This window comes from Artibeus jamaicensis, unplaced genomic scaffold (assembly GCF_021234435.1).
Source record: "Artibeus jamaicensis isolate MK-2021 breed Jamaican fruit bat unplaced genomic scaffold, CSHL_Jam_final contig_64, whole genome shotgun sequence".
NCBI lineage: Eukaryota > Metazoa > Chordata > Mammalia > Chiroptera > Phyllostomidae > Artibeus > Artibeus jamaicensis.
In genome coordinates, this window is record NW_026521911.1 from 5,232,154 (window position 1) to 5,244,744 (window position 12,591).

The window sequence follows — 12,591 nt, forward strand, 5'->3', positions numbered from 1 at the left end:
TTGTAGCGTTATTAATTGGCCTAACTTCAACACCGTTGTATCTCAGGGAATAGGAAAGCACAAGAAGGAGAAAGAGGGGAAAGACTGGTCAGAGGAGAAGTCAGGACACACACAACATTTATCAAGTTCCCTGTCTTACATGGATACAGTTCCTGGCACCTAAAAACAATGACAGATACCATAACATAAATAATAATAATGACAAAGTTTGAACCATTATGAGAATAACATTCCACTTAAGCCAAAAATGTGACATAGAGACAGAAAGTGACCAAATGCTGTTGGAAAAATGATTTTTACAAATCAGAAAAACCTTTGATTTGTAAAAAGAGAATATGTGTGAAGTGCAGTAAAGTGCAGTACAAGGAAACAAGGTATACCTGTCTTGTTAATGTCCCCTTTATAATCTGGACAGAGTTTCCAGGATGGAGCTTACTTCCAGAGTTTCCACTTACTGGAAGTAAGCATGCAAGTAAAGTCTGACAGTATCCCTGAACAGAACAGATAGAAATGAGAGTTTGGGGAAAGAGTATCTCCCCTTAGTCTCCAACTGAATATTGATCAGAGTATGCTTGTGGAGAGTTACCTGAAGTTACCTTTTATGTGATTAAAACTAGAAAAGCAACCACACAAAAGGAGGTGATGAGAAAATCTCTTCTCACAAAAGGCTGGGAATGGTCGGTGTTTCCACCAGAGCAGAAAAACTTGCAATACAAAGAGCACTAGGGGGCGCACTCAGCAGGGAATTGCCTCAGTGGTGGAAAAAGCATGGGCCTACATTAAAGGCTCCTATGACCTGGCCTAGCAAAGCTTTAAGGTGAGTTTCAAAAGAGCCAGATTCTTCCCAAGTAACTTGACTGTGTTCAAGAACAAAGACCGAGAGTGCTTTTGTAAGTGTGAGAAGCATCAAACAAAGCAAAATACCTAGCATCCAATAAAAAAATTACCAGATACAGGTCAATATCCCTGATGAACAGAGATGTATGGTGCCGGGTGGGTAGTGGAAATATCAGGAGGAACACTTTGTAAAGTATATGACTGTCTAACCACAATGTCACACAACTGAAACTGGTGACACACAATGTATAATGCAACTGAAAAAAGTGATAAATCAATTTAAGAAAAAAATTATCTGACACATTTTTTTAAAAAGCAAGAAAACACCACCCATACAGAGAGAAAAGTGTCAATCAGCAATTTGGAAATGTCTCAAATGACAGAATTAGTAGGCAAGAACAATGAAGCATATTTACAACTATATTACGTATGTTAAAGACACCAGAGGGAAACCACCATGTGAAGGAAGGGACATGGCAAATATTTTTTAAAGGTGTACATTGAACTTCTAGAGATGAAAGATATAATGTCTGAGATGAAAAAATACTGTTGGGTCCTGGCTAGTGCAGCTCAGTGGATTGAGCACCAGCCTGCGAAACAAAGGGTTGCTGGTTCGATTCCCAGTCAGGGCACATGTCTGGGTTGCAGTCCAGGTCACCAGTTGGGGGCACATGAGAAAGCAACCACACGTGATGCTTCTCTCCCATTCTTTCTCCCTCCTTTCTCTCCCATTCTTCCTCCCTCCCTTTCCCTAAAAATAAATAAATTCTTTTAAAAAAAGAAAAGGAAAATACACTGTTGGCATTAAGAGCCAATTGGACACTGAAGACAAAAAGATTACAAACCTTGACAATTTTAAAAAACGAAGAGAACAATTGTGAGCTGCAGAACAACGATAAACTGTTTAATGTAAATGTGACTCGAATCGCTGAGAGGAAAAACAAAAAATAGGGACAAAAACAATATGTGAAGAATGGCTGAAAATTTTCAAATTTGATAAAAACCATAAACTGCCAGACCTAAGAAGCATAGCAAACCCCAAGAAAAAGGCACATAAACCTACAAGACATATCATAAGCAAAATAGTTAAAAAACACCAGTAAAGAGAACATTGTCAAAACCAGCCAGAGAGAAAAGACATTACACGTAGAGAAACAAAGATAAGAATGTCTTCTTGACATTCCTTGAGCACAAATGACTTCTTGTTGGAAACAATGCAAGCCAGAAGACAGTGGAGCCACATCTTTAAAGAATTTGAGAAAACAAAACATGTTAACCTAGAATTCAGCACTCAGCAAAAACAGTTTTTAGAAATGAAGCTTAAATAAGGACATGTTCAGATACTTAAAACTGTAAGAATTAATCACCAAGAAACTCACACTACTGAAATGTTAAAGAAATCCATGCAGTATGAAGGAAGAAGGCAACAGGTAGAAATGTGCATCTATATAAAGAAATTGGGAATATCATATGTATGGGTAAATATAAAATAATGTTTACCTTATCTGTAAAATAATTTCAGAAAATAACCGATGTTGGAAGCAAAAAAACAAAAACAATGAATACTGCAACTTATAACAACTGTAGAAGTAAAATATAAGACCACAAATGCTCAAAGAACAGGGAATTCAAAGTATACTGTTGGATAGTTCTCATACTATATGTGTAGTGTCATAAAATTACTTGTAGGTAGAGAATCTGTAAGTTAAAATTGTATACTATAAACTGTAAAGTAATCTCTGAAAAAGGTATATGTATACAAAAAGCCAAAAAAGAAGATAAAATGAAATAATAAATATTGGTTCAAAAGAAAGCAAGAAAAAAGTGAAAAAAGAACATAGAACAGAGAACAAACGGAAAGCAAATACTAAATGTCTGATTTAAAACTAGACACAGGATGGGACGAAAGTGGTTTACAGTTGTTGTATGGAAAAAGACATGCAGGTTATGATCACAATAGCTTTATTAACTGCATTTCACATGCTCACAACTGTAAACCTACTTTTGCTCTACCCTATATATATAAAACTTTTTCAGTGTAAGTGGACTAAATGTTCTGATTAAAAAAACACACAACATTGTCTAACTAGAATAAAATAATAAAACCCACCATATGCTCCTTACAAGAGGTTGGTTTGTTGAGACAGAAGGAAAAAGATACAGTACCTTGTACACATACTGTTCCATTGCCAGGTTACGCCATCAACCAAACGAGACAAAACCTCGGTTGCATAAACATAAGCATTTACTCCTCACATCTGAGCTGACTACCTGTTCTACTGATCTAGACTGGCTTCAGCTGGGATGACTGGGATGACCTGACTGTGCTCCATGGGTCACTCAACCAGGTTAGTCTGAGTATTGTCTCATGAAATGGAAAAGGTCAAAGAAAGCAAGTTCCCATGTGCAAGCCCATTTCAAACCTTTGCTTCAAGGGATGTTGTGAAGTCAAAATCAAAAGCAGAGCAGGTCTACACATGGTAGGAGGGCACTGTATAGCTACTTGGCAAAGGGTGTGAACACAACGGGTGTAACTAAACACGGAGTGAGAATTAGGGTCCAAAGATATAATCTACCTCACTGTATTTATTACCAGAAGATGAAAAAACCTTGAGGCTCCCAGACTGGTGTGGCTCAGTTGGTCCCACGTCAGTCTCGGAAACCAAAAAGTCACCAGTTTCACTCCCAGGCAGGGCACATGCCTGGGTTTCGGGCCAGGTCCTCGATTAGCAGCATACAAGAGGCAGCCTTGCCCACTGATGTTTCTCTCCCTCCCTTCCCCTCTCCCCAAAAAATAAATAAACAAAATCTTTAGAGAACAACAACAACAAAACCCAACTTTGAGGCAGCTAGTATTAGTAAAAACAAAAAGGGTCATTTCATAATGATAAAAACGATTTAAAAAATTTTTTTCAATGCATAGGCACCCAACCACTTGGGCTCTATAGGAGCAAAAGACAAATCTACAATTATGGTGGGAAGTTTGGCATATCTCTCTCAATAAAAGACAGATAATGATCAGATTTTTTAAAAGTCTGTAAGGATACAGAAGATTTTAACAACTTGATTGACAAACTAGCCTAACATTTTTAAAACACTGTGCTCAATGACAGGAGAATGTACATTTTTTTTCAAGTGGATATGTAACATTTATAAAAGGTGATCATGTATAACAGGTGATCATATAAAAGGAGTACAGAATGGCTGTAATAAACACATAAAAACTGAAATCCTGAGAGTATGTTTTCTGACTGTATTGCAATTAAGCCAGAAATCAGCAGGAAAAAGATTCCTGTAACTAGAAAATTCGAATTTGGTAATTAAATACTGTATTTATTTAAAACGCACGAAACCCCATGGATCAAAAGAAAATAATCATAATGGAAATAGAAAAAAGTTCGGACCAGTTGATGATGAAAATATAATGAAACTACACTAACTTGGTGTTTATGCTGCAAGTATCGAATTACTGAATACGGATGTATTAAACAAACGCTCCAGGAATGAGGATGGTGAACAGCCTGAACACTGACCGCAAGGCAGCATGCTAACCAGAATCATTGCCACGACCGCTTCCCCCATACCTACAGGTCCTTTAACTTTGGGTCCACCATGCAGCGCAGCCAAGTCCACACCGAAAGTTCAATCACGTTTAGACAAAAACCCACCAACACTGTTTCCCTTCCAGACCTGCCCTCTGACCTCCAAACCCACACCTCCGACAGCCTACCCACAGCCAGACGCCGGGCGTGCCCGTCCGGGCGCAAGAACTACCATCAGCCCCCGCGCAGCGGACCCAGGCCTCCAACACCTGGTCCCAGACGTTGAACAGCCCGCGGCGCGGCGCTGTGATCAGGCAGCCGAGCTCTCGCACCTGCGGAGCCCTCGCACCTGCGGGGACTTCAGGGGAGGCCGGCCCGCGGGCCTGCCCCGGGTCTGCGGGGCTTGGTGACGTTGCCCCCGGGGCACCCGCAGGTGGAAGCCCCTGGGTGTCAGCTTCCTTCAACCAGTCCTGCAAGGACGGCCACTCCAGTGACGGCCACTCCAGGTCCAACGGCCCCAGCGACCTGACAGGTCCACGTGCCGGGGCTTGGCTGACAACTGGATAATATGAGTGTACCTGCCATTTCGAAACATGCTTCTGTGGGAAGCTCGGAGGTGGACACCTTACTTACGGTGACGCCAAAGCCTGAACCCGAACCTGGATTTCGCCCTGGCGCTGACCAGCGTCTCCCAAGATGGAGCCCAGTGAAGGGGCGCCTGCGGGGTGGGCGTGGCCGGGGCGTGGCCTCAGGTGCTCCCTCGGGTTCCAGGAGGCTGAACTGAAAGCCCACCCCCAACCTCAGTGCGGGGCAGCGCTTTTGAACTGTGCTTCTGGAGTATGTACTCTGCTTTGTTCTGCTTCAGTTCTTACTAAAATAGCAAGTGTAAACTTAGTTCTTGCTCATCTTTAAGTTCAGGCATTATTTTTTGTAGCCTGGTTGTTCATACATTACCTCATTTTTTCCATTTTTTCTTGCCTTTTATTTTTTCCTAGCCTGCTTCAAACAATGGACTTGTCTTAGCCTTGTCAGTTACTCTGTCTTTGATTCTTCGGCCTATTTCTCTAGCTCTAACTTCAGTTCTGAGTTCCAGACCCCTATATCCAGTTGCCTGCTGGTCATTCTCATCTGAATGCCCTGCTGTGGACATCTCAAACTCAGTAAACCCTAGCCTGGACTAAATATGTTTCCCTTCAAATCTGCTGGGTCTCCTATGGCTCCAAATCGCTAAATGGAGTAATCAGAAACCAATGGCTCATTCTTAATTCCTCCCTTCCTTTGCAACATCCCAACCCTGAACAAATACTTCTTATACTTCCTATACATTTCTATCCATTTCTTCTCATCATTCTCCCGCTGCATTTTAATACCCACTAGAGCCCTCTCCATCTTGGTATCAACTGCTTAGTGTTGCTATAATGGTACAGATTCAGAGTGTTGCCGCAGTAGACTCCCAAAGAATCTGTTTCCAGTTTACCTTTCCCAAAATTGACCTTTCAGAGAGCAGCTATGGATTTTTTAGAAATGTAAATCTGACCATGTTTAAAATTCATTCTTAGGTATAAGTTTAAGCTCTTGAAATTGGATCCACCCTTTCCAGCTTCTTCTTCCCACTACTGTTCTTCACCCCCAATCATACTGTAATTTCAGCAAAACAAAACCTGTTGTACTTCTCCCCTACAGCATTAGGTACCTTTATTCAGGTTGTCCCTACTGCCAGTCTTACCCACTTCCCACCCTCAACTTATACTTGGCTAATTAAATCCTCTCCCCACCCGTTCCTCACCACCAGACTGGGTTAAGTATTTCCTTCTCCTGTTTTACATGTTCCTTCAAATAAACAGCTTACTACTATATTAACCACACCAATTTTAATTATCTGTTTTGTTTTCCTGATGTTTTAATTTCTGCTTCCCCCATCTAGCTGTAATCTCTTTGAGGGTGAGGCCATATCTAACTCATCTCTTGCTCTCAGTGCTCATACAATGCTTGGCACAATCAGTGGGTTAAGTAGTCAGAAGCTGCAGATCCATCAACCCTGAAGCTGAATAAGGCAGTTGGCTGCATTTTTTCTGACCCAGCTGAATTTTCTGAGTGTACCTCCCACTAACCAGTTGGTAGTATTTAAGGTAAATCTCAAGAGAGAATGGTAGCTTAGATCAGGATGGTGATAGTGTAGAGGAAGAAAAGTAGGTTGATCCTTGAGATGTTTACCCTTTCCCTCCTAACTTCAGCTCTGGGACTCTATTTTAACCCTTGATGTAGCAGTACTACTAACCTGGTTGGCACCCACTGAGATCAGGTAGCAATCAAAAGATTAAGCAATCTTTTGTGATAATGAAGATTTTCTGAAACTCCATTTTTACTTCTTTAGAGACCTCTTCCTCTTCTCTTATCAATAGAGAATGAAACAAACTCTGGAGGTTGGTACCATGTTTGAGCAAATACAGGCTTGATCCTAACACTCCTGGTTGTTAAGCAGAAGCAAGAAAAACAAAACTAAAGCATGCAAAACAATATAATAGACATACCAAAGAGCTTATCAAGTAAACCTAATTATAATATTTTTATTTCAATTAACATAAGCATTCAATTAATCTCTATAGGAGGTTTCCAACTTGCCTGTGAAAAATCAGTAATGAAAATAGACTTGAGGACATTGTGTAGCATAATAAACCACAGGTTCCCATTGACATCTGGGAGAGATTTTCTCCCAGCTTTCTTGTCCCAAAAGAACTGACTCCATTTTGTAGACTCATTATTCAACTAATTAAGTTGTTCTTTTACAAAGTATATTGTTCAAAATCTGGTAGGTCCTGTCTGATCCTAAACATAAAGCTTGATGTACTAAAATAAGATTGTGTTGGAAGAACTCAGTTATTATTTTTTAAAGACTCCTTCAAAACTGCAAACTGAAGGTATGCTTGCCATTTCTTCAAAACTTTACCTTCCTTCTGTAGAGTAGACTCTTTGTCCAATAGTTTCTGTAAGGAGCAAGCCGACCTGAGATTTCCACTAATCCCTGTTACACTATCATCTTATGGAGAATTGTGCTAAAGACAGCATAAGAGAATCTGCAGTTTGCCTTAGTCCATAAAGCCTGTATCAAATATTTTACAAACATGAGTGCACACACAAATGTCATTTGATTTTCTATTTAAATATGTAACTGGCACATGGTCATCTGGGCCTTTGTGTATATGTAAAGTTTCATCAGCAAAATATGAACTAGCAATACCCCTGGCTAATGTGGCCCAGTAGATAGAGTGGAGGCCTCTGAACTGAAAGGTCACTAGTTCAATTCAACCCAGCCAAGGCATATGCCTGGGTTGTGGGCAGGACCCTGGGTGCTTCTTTCACACATTGATGTTTCTCTCCCTCTCTATAAAAATAAATAAACAAACAAACAAACAAATAAAATCTTAAAAGAGGAAGCTAGTAATAATATTAAAACACCACCAATTTCTAACTTTCCATGTAGCCTAAAGCCTAGGTAGTTATTTCAACATTTTTGTTCCTTTCTCATTATTGTAAGAGCAATGTCATTACTCACTACTTGAACTGAAGAATAAGTAAATGGTCAAGTGTTGTTTTATCTCTTTTATTTTTTAAAGATTTTATTTATTTATTTTTAGAGAGAAGGTAAGGGAGGGAGTAAGAGAGGGAGAGAAACATCAATGTGTGGTCTCACGTGGCCCCCACTGGGGACCTGGCCTACAACCCAGGCATGTGCCCTGACTGGGAATCAAACTGGTGACAACTTTGGTTTGCAGCCCGTGCTCAACCCACTGGGCTATACCAGCCAGGGCTCTAGTGTTGTTTTAAATACAAGTTCTCTATATCTGCAAAACTGTACAACTGACACAAAGAAAGGAATAAACTTGCAACCTGTGAATACATGTCACCCCAACTGTCAAATGCAGGCCCTCTGATTTCTCTTTCTTGGCAGCATGCAGGTGCATGATGCCAGACTAGTCAATTGTGCAGCAGTGTGTCAAGCTCAAAGCACAGACATTATCTTTGCTAAATGTATATGGTATTTCTGTTTTTTTAACAAGTGTCCTTTTTATTAAAAGTAATGGATCTCCTTTTCTGTGAAATTTCATGGAAATTAGTATTTTTGCTCTTAATACATCCATGCTGAAGAAATACTGAGCTACAAGTCTGAAAGAGATACTAAATACAACTATTAGGATTTGGCAGGAAAAAATAACAAGAAGTCCCAGGGTCTCAGACAGGTTATCCTCAAGCAGCTTCATATGGATACAAATCCTGCTCTGTTGGGTGGGCCCTTGCACAGCTGCTCCTCCACAGTGGTTGGAGGTCAGTGGTCAGTGGTCAGAGCCAGTCCTTGCAGCTGACTGGCTTAAGGGTGAAACCTCTTCCATTGATGTGCCAATAGCAAGCAAGGCCCAACTACAACAGGAAAGTGTACACAGCCCACATTGGGGGGAAGGGGGTCACCTGGAGTGCCCCCCTCAGGTGAATGGGTAGTTAGTGCCACTGAAACCTAAGGCATACCCACTATATAAGGCTGTTTTTCCAAGCCTGAGAGACATAACAACTCTACCTAATACATAGAAACAAACACAGGGAGGCTGCCAAAATGAGAAAACAAAGAAACATGGCCCAAATGAAAATACAGAACAAAATTCCAAAAAAAAGAACTAAACAAAATGGAGACAAGCAATAACTAAATGCAGAGTTTAAACCACTAATTATAAGGAAACTTAATGAACTTCACGACAACTTCAACAGCATAAAAAAAGACCAGTCAGAAATAAAGGATAGACTAATTGAAATAAACATTTTGAAGGGAATCAACAGTAGAGTGGATGAAGCTGAGAATCATATCAACAGTTTGGAATATAAAGGGGCAAAAAAACACCCAATGAGAACAGCAAAAAAAAAAAAAAAAGAATCCACCTGCCAAATGAAGGTAGTGTAAGAACTCTCTGGGACAAGTCGTGCATACCAATATTCACATCATTGGGATGCCAGAAGGAAAAAAGAGAGAGCAAGAAATTGAAAACCTATTTGAAAAAAACCTGAAAACTTCCTTTAACTCAGTGAAGGAAACAGACGTACAAGTCCCAAACAAGATCAACCTAAAGAGGCCCACACCAAGACAAATCTTAATAAAAATGCGAAAGGTTAAAGACAAAGAGAGAATCTTAAAAGCAGCAAGATAAAAGCAGTTACCCACGTGGGAGCTCCCATAAGACTGTCAGCTGATTTCTTAACAGAAACTTTGCAGGCCAGAAGGGATTGGCAAGAAATATTCAAAGTGATGAAAAGCAAGGACCTGCAACCAAGATTACTCTCCTCAGCAAAGCTATCATTTAGAATCAAAGGGCAGATAAAATGTTTCCCAGATGAGAAAAAGCTAAGGGAGTTCATCATCACCAAGCTAGAATTATATGAAATGCTAAAGGATCTTCTTTAAGGAAAAAAGATAAAAAATATGAACAATAAAATAGTCATAAATAAATAAATAAATAAATATCAACAATCAACTCTAAGAAACAAAAACAAGCAGAACAGAAATAGACTCATAGATACAGAGAACATTTTATGGTTGCCAGATTGGAGGAGGGTTAGGGAGGATGAGTGAAAAGGGGGAAGGGATTAAGAAGTACAAATAGGTAGTGACAGAATATCCAATGGGGATGTACAGCATAGGGAATATAGTCAATAATATTCTCATAACCATATTTAGTATCAGATGAGTGCGAGATTTAAAGGGAAGATCACTAAGTTATGTAATGTCTAATCACTGGGATGTACACCTGAAACTAATAATGTATGTCAACTGTAATTGAAAAATAAAATACTTTTAATACTGCAGCCAGGAAAAAGATTCCAAACAAAATGCTGCAGACCTTCCTAGAATAAACCGAAGGCTCCAGATCCTAACCACAGGAAGCAGGCTTCCCCACGTGGAATTCTGCGGCTCAGCACCACCTATCACAGGCCCTCGATGACAGCTTCTTCCAGTGCTCCCCCAGGCACACGCTGAAGCCACCCGGGCTGCAGGTCAGCATGGGGGCACGCCCACAGACCTGCTCCCCACCGCCAACTCAGCCTCAGTCACCATCACTGCCCACTGAGAACTTTTTTCTTACCTTCCAAATCTTTTTAGAGAGGCAAAACTACCCCTATGAAAAATGAGTTGTGGGTATCAGATAAAAATAATAAATGTGGTCTCCAGTAAAAAAGAAGAAAAAAGAAAAAATCCCCAGAACACCACACACTTGTATGCTGTCTTACTATTTAGAAAATGCTTTTACACTCACTATGTCAAATAACAAAAGCCTACTGATGTTAGGGGTGAGTGGGTATTATAATTATTGCCACTTTGCAAATGAAGATACTGGGATTAGAATACAAAGGTAAGAGGAGAAAATGTCAGAGTAAATAAATGTCAGAGGTAAGACTAAATCTAGGTGTCTAAGTCCTACACCTAAGGCTAGGTGTCTATGTGTGACTAGTTTTTGTACCTAGAAGTTATGGGGACTTATCTTCCTGGCACTGGCACCCTGGGCTGGGTGGTCTGGTCTGAGGCTGGGATCATTTACTCCCAAGGTATCCCCTCCCAATTTTTTCCCACCACACACGGAGGTGGGACTCCTCATTCCACCACCTCATAGCACCTCCGTGTCCCCACCTCTTCTACCTATCTGAATGAATGTGGCTTCTTTTTAAGTCCTTGGTTGTCGGACTTCCATGTCTTGATTTTCTGACAAATCTGGGTGATATTTGTTTTGTATTCAAGTTGTAATTTTTGTTGTGGTTGTGCATGGAGGCGAAGTGTGGTTACCTATGTCTCCATCTTGGCTGAGTCAGCCATCTCCTTTTTTTAAAAGAGTTTTATTGAGAAACAATTCGTACACCATACAATTCACCCATATAGGGTACAAGTCAGTGGCTTTTAGTACATTGAGGAAGCTGTGCAACCATCTCCACAATCAGTTTTAGGACGTCTTCATCACACACAAAAGAAACCCCATAACTCTTAGCCATAACCCTTTAATCCTATCTACCATGCCCACACCCAGCCCTACATAACCACTGCTCTTTTGTCTATGGATTTGCCCATTCTGGAAATTTCATACACAGAATCATACAATGTGGTCCCTTGTGACTGCCTTCTTTCACTGACACTGTTGTCAAGGTTGACCCATGTCACAGCATGGATCAGGACTTCACTTCTTTTTGTTAGCAAGTCATATTTCTCTGTATGGACAGATATAAACCACATTTTATTTATCGATTCATCAGATAATCAATATTGTGTTGTTTCGCTTCTTGACCATTATGAATAATACTGCTAAAAACATCAATGTACAAGTTTTTGTTTGGACACCTATTTTAACTTACAGGTCATCTGGCAACTCCATGTTTAACTTTTTGAGGAGTTGCCAGACCTCTTCACAGTGGCTGCACCATTTTGCATTCCCACCAGGAGTGGATGACAGTTCTAATTTCTCTATGTTTTTGTGAATACTTGTTATTATCTTTATTTTTATTAAAGCCATCCTGGGAGATGTGAAATGATATCTCATTGTAGTTCTGGTTTTTATTTCCCTGAAGGCTAATGACTGTGAGTGTTTTCCATGGGCTTATTAACCATTTCTTTATCTTCTTCAGAGAGATGTCTATTCAAATCCTTTGTCCATTTTTTAATTGGGTTGTCTTTTTGTTGTTCAGTTGTAATAGCTCTTTATATATTTGGGACAGTTATCTCCAATTATGTGGATTATCATTTGTCTTTTGAGGTATAAAATTTTCAAATTTTGATGATGCCCACTGGCCAGGAATCTTATTATCTTAGTAGTTTGTCAGCAGAAACAATTCCAACTTGTTAATTTTTCATTTTAAAAGTCCTCTTTATCAACGTGTAGAAAATTGGGCTGGATGCCTATTTATTCATAAATATAAGAATGACAGCTGAAAGTGCACGATGTTGAAAACAGGCACACACCTAAATTGAGGGATAAGCTAAGTGGCTATGCAGGTGGAAGAAGGTGGCAGGGCAGGATAACACCCAGATCATATAGCCCCTGTACCTAGGAACTTGACAACCAACTACTACATAAATGAATTAGCCAGAAAATGCAAGGTAAGCAACTTGCCCATCTCTCTTCTATCTGGACCAGAAAAGAGTTCACAATGAAGGTAGAGTAGGGAAAAGGGTAAAGTTATTCACCAC

General features: G+C 40.1%; 1 protein-coding gene across 2 annotated transcripts in view; it reads right to left on the minus strand.

The window, feature by feature from the left end:
- The window catches only part of GDPD4 (glycerophosphodiester phosphodiesterase domain containing 4), a 102,750-nt gene that overhangs the window by 78,028 nt on the left and 12,131 nt on the right, over positions 1–12,591 (minus strand). The window contains exon 1 of one of the 2 annotated variants that reach the window (XM_053670784.1): positions 5,013–5,103. The exons of the other annotated variant lie outside the window; for it this stretch is intronic. The gene's annotated coding sequence lies outside the window, so the exon portion shown is untranslated. Of the gene's footprint in view, positions 1–5,012; positions 5,104–12,591 lie in introns of those variants that run through there. 2 annotated transcript variants of the gene reach the window in all.